This window comes from Neophocaena asiaeorientalis, unplaced genomic scaffold (assembly GCF_003031525.2).
Source record: "Neophocaena asiaeorientalis asiaeorientalis breed wild unplaced genomic scaffold, Neophocaena_asiaeorientalis_V1.1 scaffold79, whole genome shotgun sequence".
NCBI lineage: Eukaryota > Metazoa > Chordata > Mammalia > Artiodactyla > Phocoenidae > Neophocaena > Neophocaena asiaeorientalis.
Genome location: NW_020175402.1, coordinates 1243487 through 1258335, shown reverse-complemented (window position 1 = coordinate 1258335; position 14849 = coordinate 1243487). Strand labels below are relative to the sequence as shown.

Here is a 14849-nt window from a genome sequence, read left to right as displayed (position 1 = left end):
ACATACTATACACTCATAAGACATTTATTTAGCTCCTACCATGTACCAAGCAAAGTTAAATAAGATATAATCTCTGCCCACAAGGAATTTACATAACCCTAGGGTGGGGTCTGAACCCAAGTCCATGGACTGGGAAGGGGAAGAGGCATCTATAATGCTCTTTAAATTACTGGACACACAGTGTTATTCACCTGCGCACTTTCTGGGAGACAGGTCATGAGCAGCAGTGTAGCTTAGTGGTTAAGGGCCGGAGCTAGAGCCAGACTACCTGAGTGTGAAGCTTGAATGCCCAATCACAAAGTGTGACCTTGGAAAAAATCGCCTAGACTCCATGGGGCGTAGTTTCCTCATCTACGAAATAGGGGTAATAATAGTACCTCTCTCACTGGGTTGTTGGAAGATTAAATGAATTAACACAGCTAAAGCACCAGCATTATATGCTGGGGACACAGCAAGTGCTCAATAAACTGATTATCTGCTAGCTGCCAGCATCAGCGTCATCGTCATCGTCATCATGATCATCACTACCACCACCTCACCACCATATTCTCAAGGAGGTAGAGACAGGAGATTAAGGACCACTAGAAAGCTTGTTTTTCACGTCTCAAAACTGGCAGCTAGCATCTGATTCTTGATAAGCCTATAATAACTATTACATTCAACGAATTTCTTTTTCCAGATTCTCTCAATCTCTAACGAAACTCTTCTTTTGAGGTGTTCAAAACAATGAAGCAAAACATCAAACTGTTTGGCATAACAAACTGCTTGTGTCCTCTTATCTTTTGTCTAATTCATAGAAACAAGCAATTTTTCAAGGCTATTATAAAGGAAGGAGGCTTTGAGAGACTTATCTGCCTTTCCCCTGCCTTTCCGGGCCATGCTGCTCTGATCCAGTAGTTCATCAACGATGACTCTTCACAGGCCAAACTGCAAAATCTCCTGAGCAACATGTTCATCTAATGAGTGGCTGGGAATTGTGACTGCATTACACCTCATGCCGACTCTTCCATCCTGCAGTCAAGACTCTCAACAAGCAATCATCACTTCAGTGCTTTCACATTCAACCTCTTAGGTGTTACAAAAGACCCTTGGCTTCATCACTGACACTTTTGTCCTGACCTGAAAATGTGGATGAGTTCTGCGTTTTCACCAATCTGATTATGATAATACACTTTTCTTCAGGGGGGAATAAATCTCAACCACACAGTAGCAAATTCCAAAATCAAAGATACCCATCTAATGTAAAAGTAAAGAGCTCAAGCAACTGAAGAATACCAAAACAGGCCTTGTGACTCCGGAGGCTGTGTGTTTAACAGTAAAGGTTTAGGGCACAGGCTGTAGAGACAGCTCGCCCGCGGGTGAATCACAGCTCTGCCTCTCTTACCAGCTATACAACTTGAGGCAAGTTGCTTAACTCTCTGGGCCTCAGTTTCCTAATATGTAAAATGGGGATAATATTAGTTTTATCTCATGGGGTAGCTGTAAGCATTAATAAGCCTCAGTTAGTCAATGCACATGAAGGGCATTTCCTATAACATTGTAAGTATTCATTAAATGTTAAAAGGAAGCATAAAAATATACCTGCCAAAATATTTGTTTTTACAGTTTTGGGCTGTGTGATCAGTTCACAGATATACTGTTTTTCGTTTTTTAAAATATTTATTTATTTATGGCTGTGTTGGGTCTTCGCTGCTGCACATAGGCTTTCTCTAGTTGCAGCGAGCGGGGACTACATTTTGTCGCGGTGCACAGGCTTCTCATTGCAGCGGCTTCTCACTGTGGAGTACGGGCTCTAGGTGCGTGGCCTTCAGTAGTTGTGGCGCACGGGCTCGCGGGCTCTAGAGCACAGGCTCAGTAGTTGTGGCACACAGGCTTAGCTGCTCTGCAGCATGTGGGATCTTCCTGGATCAGGGATCGAACCCGTGTCCCCTGCACTGGCAGGTGGATTCTTAACCACTGACCACCAGGGAAGTCTGATATACTTGTTTTTAATCACTCTGCCTCATCACTTATATAAGTTACATATATATCTTCTATATACTGTATGTCAAATATAATTTTTTTAAAAGAATTTATAGACAATCACATTGTCACAGCTGAGTCAAGCTAGGAAAGGGAGAGGGTTAGGCCTCTCATAACAGCATGCTGGACTATATAATCTGAGAGATTTCACACAAAGCCTTTAACTCACTGAAAATTAATAGGAGATACAAAGAACTTTTGAAATCACCTGCTCCAATTCCCTCATTTGTAGATGAAGAAACTGAGGCCCTGAGAAGTGTTTTAAGATCTTCCAGTTCACTAATAACAGAAATCAGACTCTTCTGTTAACTATGACTCAGATATATATTTTTTAAGTGGAAAGCAATGAGGAAGACATTATGGCAAGGGGGAAAAGAAAGACATAGTTTGGAAGAGTTAAGGTAGCAACCTAACAATGGGAGCTAACATTTTATGAAGATTTATTATATCCCCGACACTGTGACAAGCATTTTACATGGGTGCTCTTATATAATTTTTGCAAAACCTGGGAGGTAGTTACTATTATTAACTCCACTTTAACTGAGAAAGTGGAGACCTAGAGAGATTAAATGACTTGCCCCGAATCATAAAGCCAGTGAGCAGTAGAGTCAGTAAATGAACCCATGCTGTCTGACTCTGGAGCCGGACCTTTACCACTGGATATTGCCCAAGCTTAAGAATTTAAAAAGCAGTGAAGCGCTTCATCCTTGAGTCTTTCTCCTACTTTTGTGGTAACTTCTCTGTTCAGAGGCAGTGCAAAGATACGCAGTAAATGAAGTAGTTTTAAAGGAAGAACAGATGACCTTGATTTAGAGCCTACTTATTCCCCGCTATATGAGGCACCATACACACATTACTCTGGCCCCCTGACTTGTCCAAGGCCATACAGCTGGTAATAGTGCCACTGGGGGATGTGGAGCCCATGCGGTCCCAGCAAACCTCCAAGACCCATTTCCCAGCCTAGTCAGTGGATAGTGTATGCTTGTCTGTCCAGCAGATCTTTACTGAGCTCAGCCAAATGGCCTTAACTGGCTTGGAACTACACAGAGAAGAAATCAGCATACTCCCTGCTCTCAAGGAGTTTATGGCACAGCTGGGAAGAAGAGACCACTTTCAGCTTAAAATCCTTCTTTTCTTCTACATTGTCGTTAAGCAGCAGAAGCACTGAAGAGTCTATGGAGCCCCAACTTCCTGTGAGACTGTCCTATTACCCTACTCAGATCACCCAGCCTTCAGGACACTTCTGTGTATATTTCATACATGAACTCCATTCTCCTCTCCCCTTAGTACTGTAAGCTTTTTCTCTTGCCTTTGAAGAAGTGGGAATTATTTTCATCTCTATCTTTCTCCCATCCATCACCAGGGATTATGACAAGAGGGTTAACTTAAGGAACTAACATCCAAAAAAAAACAGCAAAAGAGGATAACTTCTCTATTGTCTTTAACGTTTGGAAAGAGCCTATGGGGCTCCATAGTATTTGCTCAAAAATGTTCAAAGAAATACATGGAAATCTTCATTTTCTGCTGCCCAGGAAAAAAAAAATCTGGAACTCTAGGGGCCAATTATTCTGCCGTCTTGGACTTTGACCTTAGAAAATCTCCCTCTGGTTTAAATCTGACTGGAACTGAGGGCAGTTGACAGCAGAGTACCAGCTATAAGAGCAGCTTGTGTCTAGGTGGTCAAATTTAATGACTGCCAGGGCTTCTGAGCATCATTCAGAAGTTATAGTACCGTACTAAACCTACGGGCTAAATGAGTAAGAGCAGCAAGTTCCACTGTTGTTTAAATTTATAAGTCCTTACTACGTTCCCAACATCATGTTAGGAGCTGGGTACTCAAAACAGTGACAGGCCTTTAAAAATGAACTAAGATCAGATTGCACTAACAAAACTCTAAGATCAAGAGAAGGCAGAGCAAAAGCAGGGAACGTAAGAGAAGCAATAAAGAGGGAGAGAGAGGAGGGCTTACTGTTTGCAAACAGTAGAAGTGAGGGAAATATTTGTGACGTGAATTAGAAGGGAAGACTAATATAATACTACTACCAGTTACAGTAGAAGAGTAGCTCTTGACCATCTCCCTTGCTTCTGCATTTCCCTGGCCAGCTGGAGTTTAAAATTTTAAAAACAATCTTAATAAGGAGCTAAAAAGAGTTGGGTTCTACACCTGACTTTAGCTCTGTAACCTTGAGTTACTTAATCTTTCAAAACCTGTTTTCTCAAGTGCAAAATGAGTGAACATGTATGTGGGAGCTCATAATGCTATTCTCACTTTTATGTTTGAAATTTCCATAACAATTTCTAAATGCGGATAATAGTATCTATTGCTTAGTTGCTGTGAGGGTTACAAGAAATTGTGTAAAACACTTAGGACAGTGCATGGCACTTTTTAGGTGTTCATTAAATGCTAACTATTATTATCAACATGGTATTTTTTAAGTTCTGGGATGGGGATAAGGAGGAGAGCAAAATGCTATGAATCAGTGAATTAAGGCTACAGACTGCAGACTGAGGAACAACTGTGCAAGGAAAACCTTCCCAAATATACTCTTATAGGCTTCTCACTCTTTTATTCACTTTTTCCCCTTATTGCTTTATTCATTCCACTCAACAAATATGTACTGACTGCCTACAGTATGCAGGACACAGAGCTAGGTACTGAGAATGGGAAAGAGAGGAAGACAGACAACAATATAATGGGATGGGCTTTTGGAGGAGGGTATCTATGAACAACCAGAAACGATATGCAAAAATTTTTGAGTACGTCGGTGTATATAACTTCTCTGAGAAGTTCTGGAGGGATTCTTAAAGGAATTATTTATTTTTTTAAAAAGTTAAGAATGAAAGTCTAATAAACTGAGCAAGAAGCAAACAAACTTTATATAAGGAAAAACATAAAATACTCTTGAAAAATCACAAAAGTAGCCTTGAGCAAATGGAAAGACAGACCATGATCTTGGATAGAAATATTCAACATCATAAAGATGTCAGTTCTCCCTAAGCTAGTTTATAAATTTAGCATAATCTCAATAAAAATACCATCAAGTTGCTTCATCCGAAAATTAGACAAATTTATTACAAAGCTCATATGGCAGAATAAACAAGAAAAACAGCGAGGAAAACTCTGAAAAGGAGCAATATGAAAAAACTAGCCCCGCCAGACAGTAAAACAAATTACAAAGCCTCTAAAATTAAGATAGTTTTGTAATGGCATATGAATTGACAATCAATGGAACAAAACAGAAAATCCAGTAGGAAACCCAAATGCACATAAGAGTTTAGTATCTGCTAAAGACAGCATCTCAAATCAGTGGAGAAAAGATAAGAGCTTTTAATAAGTAGTGCTGGGACACCTGGCTGGCCATTCATTGGAAAAAAAGATAAAATTGGATCCTTCCTCAAACCAAACGCCAAGATAAATTCCAAATGGATCTGAGTCTTAGATACTAAAAAAAAAGAAAAAAAAAGTGAAACCATATATGTACTAGAAGAAAACATTAATGAATTCCTCATAAATTGAGAGTGGCGCAAACTTCCTAACTCTGACTCAAAATCTAAAGTAATACACTGAAAGACTGATCATTATGACTATGTAAAGATGTAAAACTTTTGTATAGCAATAACACTACATATGTAAAGTCAGGCATGTGACAAACTGGAAAAAATATTTTTGTAACTTATACCACAGACATTGGGCAGATATTCTGTAACTCATAAAAGGAGAAAACAAAATTAAACTATACTGAAATATTATTTCTTACCTAACAGACTGACAAAACTCCAAAACTCTGGCAGTAAGACTCAAGAGAAACAGAAAAGAAGGGTCAGGCATGAAATAAAAACTTCTATGAATATACCTTGCTGTATAGTTTTGATTTTGGAACCATGTAAATGGTTTTCATAGTTAAAAAAACAAAATTAGATTTTTTAAATCAATTATTAAGTTTTAAAACAAATGGGTCTGTTTATCAAGTTGGTGGCATACCACATAGAGAAAATAATTACATGAAGTGACTTCAGGACAATGTTTGACTATACAACTCAAATAGCATATATTCTAAGGACAAAAGGAACCACACAGAAAACTAAAACAACATTCAGTAATCTAATGGTCAGGACAGACAGCAGCATTGCTACTTGCCTGGTTAATAACAGGGCCAGGGAAATCCAGAGAGAAGGAACAGCCCGAAAGCCCCAGAGCATGGCCCACAGTCCAGGAAGGGTGAAGTTCCAAGTTGCCCATTGAGTGTTAATGACTGATGCTCAAGTAGAAGGGTAAGAGGGGAGTGGAGAAAGCGCTAAGAGTTGAGGCTTGAGGTGGGCACAGCCAGGGCTTGAGGGCAGCCCAAGCCATGCCAAGGAACCACACAGAGGGCAGGCAAGCCATCTTGGAGTTTTAGCCTGGGGAGTAACGTGTTCCAATCTGTGCTTTATAAAGATCACTGGCAACAGTGTACAAAATAGATTGGATCGGAACAAAGGTGGAAAGCTGGCTGGCCAGCTACAGACTGCTGCCACAGTAATCCAAGACAAGAGATTACAGCGGCTTTAGCCAAAAGAGAAAGGGGACATCAACAGGCTTGCAGTCTAAAAAATGTGTGCCATTTGTGGGTGGGAAGTGGAAAGGGGTGGAGAGTTGAGAGAAGGGGAAGAACACTGGATGACTCCCGGGTTTCTGCCTCTGGCAGCTCCGTGGTGCCATCCACTGAGACCAGGAACCCAAGAGAAGTACCATATGGAAGAAAACTGCTAAGTTCACTGCTGCCAGAGCCCCTCGTGGGGGCAGGGAGCTAAGGGAGTTAAGAAGGAAGACCCAACTGTCAGGCCACAGTCCTAGAAAGCTGAGAAACAGATGAATCTGCGGAGTTAGATTACCTCTTGTAAAATTTTCTCAAAGTCAGAAATAGAATCATATACTGTTCATTTTTGTTTTTTATATTAAAAAACTAAGTCAAGTAACCAGTATTTGGAGCCTCAAAAGCTATTATTCACACTTATAATCCTTTGTTTGTAACCTCCCTCAACCTAGTTGGGCCCTTTCCTTCATGAAATATGCCCTATTGTATGTCCCAGAACCAGATTCTAGAGCTTATAGCGGAAGTCACTCATGCAAACACGTTCAGGGGTCAGACAGATGTAAAATGTCTCATGTTTAAATGTAAGCAACTAATTGGTAAACACAACACGGGTCAAACTCTGGCCTAAGCCATTTTCTATTGAGGTCCCATTTTCACAAAATATTCTAACATAAAGATTTAAAAGATACTTCCTTCCTTTTTTTTTTTTTCCTTTCGGGTACTAATAAAACCAGAAATTACATCACGAACTGACTTTTTCAGAGGTCCTAATATTAGACAAGTTCTGAGATAAGTTTGGTTTCAAAATAGCAGCTCTACTGTCACAGATACAGAGGGTTTCCAGGACAAATGCAGAGGAAGCATCCTTGCCTCCTGTCTCTGCTTCCTTGAATCCATCCCTCTCCTCCTCTCTCCCTTTTAACTCTACTTTCCTAACCCTGAGGAACTGACTCCACCTGCAAAAAGATGATGCCTAGAGCCAAAGTACTGGGCTTCTACTACTCTTCCTTTCACCTGTCAGAAGAAACAAATACGTTCATCTGCTAAACAGGTTGTGGAGACAACACGTCCCCATTTCACCAGAGTCTCATGTAAAATAATGACAATGATCTCTAAGGTATCCCTGAAGCACCTCATTGGGTGAATGCCTATATTATACACAAACATTCAACTATGTTTGACCAGTTTAGACAGGAAACAAAGCAAGGAAAGACACTTTTACGTCTTTGAGGTCAAGGTCCCCTCTGAGACCTGGCTACAGTACAAGCACACCTCATTTTATTGTGCTTTGAAGATAGTGCATAGTTTTTACAAATTAAAGGTTTGTGGCAACCATGCATTGTCAGATGATGGTTAGCATTTTTTAGCAATAAAGTATTTTCTATGTGACTCGCTTTATTACAATACTCACTTTACTGCAGTGGTCTGGAACTGAACCCGCCGTATCTCCAAGCTATGCCTGTAATGGGCTCTCTTCCCAGAAAAAAAAATGGCATTCACACAAACCTGCAGGCAAATTCTAAGGATTCATGGATCCCTTGCAACCTGACCATTTACCCCAGATTAACAAGCTAATGTGGATCAGCAATAACATATTTACTTTATCTGTGGAAATGAAATACTTGATGTCATGATTTTGAGGATATGGAGTTAAATAACAACATTAGGGAAATGTAAGGAAAGATAGCTTTCTTTCCCTACCTTTCTCTCCCTTGAGAGCTGTAGGAGTCTTACAACTGCACTCTCTCTGCAAATGAAATACCGCACCCTCTGCATGACTTAAAGAAAGTGACAACCTCATCTCTGAATTTAAATGCCCTTAATATTTAATTCTTTCCTCTATAGGTTATAGCTTGCCTTCTCCACATTATCAAGATGATGGCTTTAGAAGGCAGGCTACTGGAGATCCAGAAAACAATATATCCCAATCCAGTCTCCTTGTGAAAATCAAAGAGCTCACTCTCTTGAAGAGTTGAAAGAGGCGGAAGGGTCACCGCTTCCCCCCAGGGTGCTGGTACAGGCAGTACTCCAGAAGGGTAATGTAAATACTCAGTATGAGGCAACAGGGCATACCAATTTGTTTTTCAATCTGTTTTATTTCAGTTCAAAGCACCTTTGCAGATAGATAGTACAGGAAAATAAGCCACACTTTGGTTATACCCAGTCTTCTTCAATCTCCAAAAGCAGTTGAGTATTGCCAAAGTGTGGCTTGTTTCCCTGTGCTGCCTGTCTGCAATGATGCTTTGAACTGAAATAAAATAGACTGAAAAACAAATTGGTATGCCCTGGCTCTTCCTGCAGTTTTATATTACCCTTCAAAGCTAGTGTTACCACCTACTCTTTACTGGAATCCAACAGACCCAAATCACAGAGTAAAACTGCAATACTTTAAGTGTGAAGGTCCCACCCAAACCTAAAATAGCAATTTAATTCAGGGCTTGTTGGTTAACATTGCATTAACATGCCACTCTCCATCCAGTTCCTTGCTCCATTTGCTGGGCTGGATTACATCTTCTGATGACACGTGCAATATGGTTACTGGATACAGTTTAAAACAACACTTGACATTGCTGATCTTCCTATATGGCTTGCTCAATTTATTACTGCCTCTGTAAGTTTTCATGTTCATGAACCCAAACATCATCATTTATTTTTACCTATTCAAAAAGTCTACCAGCTTTAAAGCATTCAACATTCTGCTTAAAGTATGCAACATTATTTTGAAAACTTTTAGAGAAAACCCCAAATCATTTGCAAACCAATTCTAAAATTACTACCAACTAGAAGAAGCCTATCATTTTCTTAGAATGAAGGAATGCAAATAGTTTCAAGCTTAAAACACTAAAATGATGAAAAACGCTCTCCACAGACAGTTGTATAATTTTGTTTAAAAAATTAAATCCTATTTGGAAAAGATCCTCTCTTAACAAAGCATAAAGAAAAAAAATAAGATCTGTTCTCCTCCCCCCAAAGACAGAAACACACACACACATACCCATGCACACACACTCCCCACACACACCCTCATCTGTAACATACTTCTAAATTTTTGTTATTATTTATCACTTTAAGTAAGTTTCCATTTGGGGTCAAATTTGGTTAGTTTTCTCTAATTGGAATTAAGCAATGTATGTGTAACAAAAAGAAAACACACAACAATCCTTTGAGAAGGTAACATTATCCACATTTGAGAACTTAGACAATAACCTGTAACTGGCCCAAGACCATGCAGCTCTATCAGCAGTAAAGCTGGGTACAGGGCCGGGACTCAGGGCACAAGACTGTGAAACACAACACATTCACTGGCTTCTTTCTTCTGTAACTCTCCAAGTTCTTGCCAGCTCACAGTCTCTGAACCTACCGAAAAGTTCTTCCTCTCCAATTCTCTCCCCTTTCCCTTCCTTTGGACTGGATCTTGGTCACTCAACAAGTTTCAGCTTAAACTACCCAGAAGAGAGGTCTTTGGGGACTATCCTGGTAAAAATAGGTGGTCTCCCAGGTCAACACTGTTTTGTTTGCTTTATAGCAGTTGCCACAATCTGGAGTAACTTTGGTACCTCTTTACTGTGTTAAGACACTCGGTTTTGGGTCCATGTTTCACCCTGATAATCATAGCCACAGAGGTGCCTGGTAAATAGCAGACACTCAAATATTTGTTCAGTGAATGGCCTGGATTTATTTACTATTTACCAAATACCAGGTTGTGGGCACTGGCTAGCAGCTGATACAAGAAGAGGTGAAGTGTGGTCCCTGCCCTTCAAGACCTCCCAAGTTAGTAGGAAAGATAACAAACAGATGGAATAATTCAGGGTGGTTAGTGTGATCAGTTTAGGTTCGGATCGCAGCTCCCTTATGCATTAGCTATGACCAAGGTCATCTCTCCTGACTCTGTTTCCTCATCTTTAAAATGGGAATATTAATACTACCTATGTCATAGTGTTGGTGTGAGGATTAAAAGATAAGCCATGGAAATAACGCACATAGTGAAGTCCTTAGCACACAGGAATCACTCAATAAATATTAACTACTGATTTTATTATGATGCAATGACAGCTATATATGAAATTACCTTTGTTTACCTGTATGCCACCTGTCCAAGCCCCTACAGAATTTAAATTCCATGGAAGGGCAGAGATTATGTTGATCTTGTTCACCACTGTATTTTCAGGGATTTGAATCATCGCTAGTATGTTCTAGGTGCTCGACAAATACTGAATGATTAACAAATGTATGCAGGCAAGCATGGGTGTTCTGAATCTATTTGTTAGTTAAACTAGTGACGAATAGTTAGGTTTGGGAACAACTCTTATAAAAGAACAATGTCTACTAAACAGACATGTCTCCGAAGAAGATATACAGATTGCCAACAAACACATGAAAGGATGCTCAACATCACTAATTATTAGAGAAATGCAAATCAAAACTACAATGAGGTATCACCTCACACCGGTCAGAATGGCCATCATCAAAACATCTACAAACAATAAATGCTGGAGAGGGTGTGGAGAAAAGGGAACCCTCTTGCACTGTTGGTGGGAATGTAAATTGATACAGCCACTATGGAAAACCGTATGGCGGTTTCTTAAAAAACTAAAAACAGAATTACCGTATGACCCAGCAATCCCACTATTGGGCATATACCCTGAGAAAACCATAATTCAAAACACTGTGGTCATGTACCACAATGTTCACTGCAGCACTATTTACAATAACCAGGACATGGAAGCAACCTAAGTGTCCACAGACAGATGAATGGATAAAAAAGATATGGCACATATATACAATGGAATATTACTCAGCTATAAAAAGAAATGAAATTGAAATATTTGTAGTGAGGTGGATGGACCTAGAGTCTGTCATACAGAGTGAAGTAAGTCAGAAAGAGAAAAACAAATACCGTATGCTAACACATATATATGGAATGTAAAAAAAAAATGGTTCTGAAGAACCTAGGGGCAGGACAGGAATAAAGATGCAGATGTAGAGAACAGACTTGAGGACACGGGAGGGGGAAGGGTAAGCTGGGACGAAGTGAGAGAGTGGCATGGACATATATACACTACCAAACGTAAAATAGATAGCTAGTGGGAAGCAGCCACATAGCACAGGGAGATCAGCTCGGTGCTCTATAACCACCTAGAGGGGTGGGATAGAGAGGGCGGGAGGGAGACACAAGAGGGAGGGGATATGGGGATATATGTATACGTAGAGCTGATTCACTTTGTGATACAGCAGAAACTAACACACCATTGTAAAGCAATTATACTCCAATAAAGATGTTAAAAATAAAAACGTCTAAATTAGGAAGTGGGGTGTGGCAGAAGTGTGATGATTTAGCCAAGTAGAGAAAATTTTCAGTTGAGGCTGTAATTAAATCTCCACAAGCCATACAAAGATTTGGATTCGATTCCAAGTAAGAACCAATAGTCCCAGTTTTCGAGATGTGAAAGAATGAAGTCCAAGCAGAACGACATGGGTCCCCAGGGAAGAGCTCAATTTTCCAGACCTATAATCTATTACACTCTTAGACAGCTTAACTTCTCAGAACCTGGGCTTCCTCCTCTTACGCAAAACAGACACGGACACTTCTAAAAAGTTATTGGTACAAAAAAGCTGTGTATGAATATAAATAAGCAACTGGCTTACCGTAGGCGCTCGGTAGAATGGTATTATTGTTATTCAAAGTAGGAGAAACAATTCCATTTTGAATAATACACCAATAAGACCAGAAAAGGTAATGGAAGCCAGAGTGGTTGGTCAAATAAAGAGCTCTGGGTGCATAGGGCAGTTGTAACTCGAGTTTCCCACTCCGTGAGAAGGGACCTGAGGAATCCCTGAAGGACAACACTGACCTGGTCTACTTGTGTCTAGAGCTGGGGCCGCCACAGTTTTTCTGTGAAAGGCCAAAAGCATTTTCGGCTTCGTGCGCCAAGGGATCAAAGCCATCGGATATCTGTTGCAACTACTCAACGTTGCTCTTGTAGAACGAAAACAGCCATAGGCAATACATAAACCATGAACACGGCTGTGTTCCAATAAAACTTCATTTACGGACATGAGAATCTGATTTCATATAACTGTCACAAATTATGTGAAATATTCTCCACAGCCATCAAAAAAAATGTAAAACCTTCTTAGCTCCCGGCTGACAAAAACGGGGGAGGGTGAGGGGCGGATTTAGCCCAAGACCCTAACTTGCTGGGGCCCGGGGTCGGGATTTGGCGGGAGGGGAGGAGGGGTGAGAGTGCGAGAAGCAGCTGCGAGGAGTGGCCTCCGATCGCGCCGAGTAGCAGGCGACGAGGGTTGAGGGCAGGTCCCAGGCGGAGAACAGGCCCCAAGCGGGGAGTAGGCCCGGCCGAGCGTCCCGGCCGGGACCCCGTGGCCTCTCCCCGCCACAGACGACAGCGGAGCCTGCGCTCGGGGTGTAGGCCGCCCCGGGGCTCCACGTCCCGGGGCGGGGAGAGACGGCCGGGACTTGGCAGAGCGCAGCGGACTTCGGCACGCCGAGGGGTCTCTGTTCGCCCCTCATTCGGGGCGCCTCTTAGGCCACAGCTGCAAAAGGGGTCTCCACGCTGAGTCCCAGCCCCGTTTCTATGGTTACCTGTTCAGCACCGATTCAAACTGCGGTTCTTTATTGACAGCACCATAAAGGACACGAACACTCCTGCCCGAAGGGAACAATAAAGCTTTCTCCATTCAACAGCGCCAGAGACGCCAGCAGGCGGCCATTTTAATGCCGGAGCGGAAGAGGTATAAGCAAGGAGGCGGCGGCCCGGCCTGCCCCGCGCGCCACAGTCACGTGCTGGGGGCGGGCCTCACGGGGGCGGGACGCGCGCTCTCCACCAATGCTAGCACGCTGGGACAAACCCATTGCTAACCGCTTCTCTGACCTCTGACCCTTGACCACTCTTTCCCCTCCCCACACTCCCTTAGGAAAGTTCTAATGGGTTTCTACCATCCCTCGCCCGGGCAGCACTAAAGTTGAGATCTTATCTCAAACAACGGCAGAGAATTAGGCACAAAACATTTCTTTCCATTTTTCCAAAACAAGTTCACGTGCAAGGCGGAGACGTGACGTGAGCCGCGCACCAGACGCATTCTCATTGGTGGAGAGGCTTGGCTCGGACGTAATAGGCTAACAGACCTGTATCAACCAATCGTGGCGTCTTAAAGGCATTTTGGTCCCGCCTCTCTGTCCTCCCCGTTTTGGGATGTAGAGGCTTGTGGGTAAAAGCGTTAGTTTTGCTAGTGCTCCCTTTTCCTGTCGCGCACTGTCTCACCCTGTACGTTCCGTGTTGGAATTCTTCTCGCCACCTTCACACAGCCAAATAAATGAAGTCATATCCATACAGTATCAAATTAAGTCACATCGGCTCTGGCCCACTGAGCCTCACAATGTCTGTCTGTCCCTGACACGCAATTTTTCTGTCACTAACGGTCATGCCGCCCAAATCCAGTTGTCTCAGTACAAAGACAAGGTCCCTCTTTGGTAACAGCTGTTGCATCCACAGGGTCGATAGTGAGTCGTTCTGAGGGATGTCATTGTCGGACTGACTCCCATCACCGTTTTAATCACAAATTCAATCTACGGGGCAAAACTGTCATTTGCATTGTTGCTGTCATCCAGTTCATCATTTTTTTTTTTACTGTCACTGTCCAGTATGCGACCCCTCTCCATAACCACAAACTTCAAACAGTTCTGTACAATATAGCAGTTGGAATGTATGCACAGCTGTCACCCTTTCCGTTGTTTTCACCATCATTATCACGCAACTACTTTCACTGCCACAAAATCAAGTCAATATTAGTAGACCCTAACAGGGTAAACAGCTGTCCTTGTTACTGACCATTTAGTCACTTTCACTATTATACTCACATGTCACTGTCACATTCAGGGTCAAATTTACTGTCGGCAACAGTCACTTATGTAGTCACTAGAGTCACACCTACAGCTATTGTGTCTCCTAATCACTCATTTCCACCATCTCTGCATTCTCCTTTAGTGGGAGCCCTCAATACCTGCTTGACACATTTAACAAACAAACAAACACATAGAATGGTGCTTGGCACATAGTAGGTGCTCAGGAAATATTTATCCAATCAGTGGATTTTTGAAAAGCAGTATTATTGCCAATATACTATATAGGAATGTGGATGGCTTGATGCTTACCATTCTTAAACAACAGGAATAAGTGCAGACACAATCTGTCCTCCCTATTTAACTTAACAAGACTCTGCATCTTATAGGGACAA

At 41.8% G+C, this 14849-nt stretch overlaps 1 protein-coding gene across 3 annotated transcripts in view; it reads right to left on the bottom strand.

The window, feature by feature from the left end:
• ZBTB40 (zinc finger and BTB domain containing 40) overlaps positions 1 to 13351 on the bottom strand; it is a 73720-nt gene extending 60369 nt beyond the window's left edge. The window contains exon 1 of one of the 3 annotated variants that reach the window (XM_024766714.1): positions 13198 to 13351. The gene's annotated coding sequence lies outside the window, so the exon portion shown is untranslated. The remainder of the gene's footprint in view (positions 1 to 13197) is intronic. The other 2 variants (XM_024766715.1, XM_024766716.1) reach the window with 2 other exon arrangements.
• Positions 13352 to 14849: the final 1498 nt, after the last annotated feature.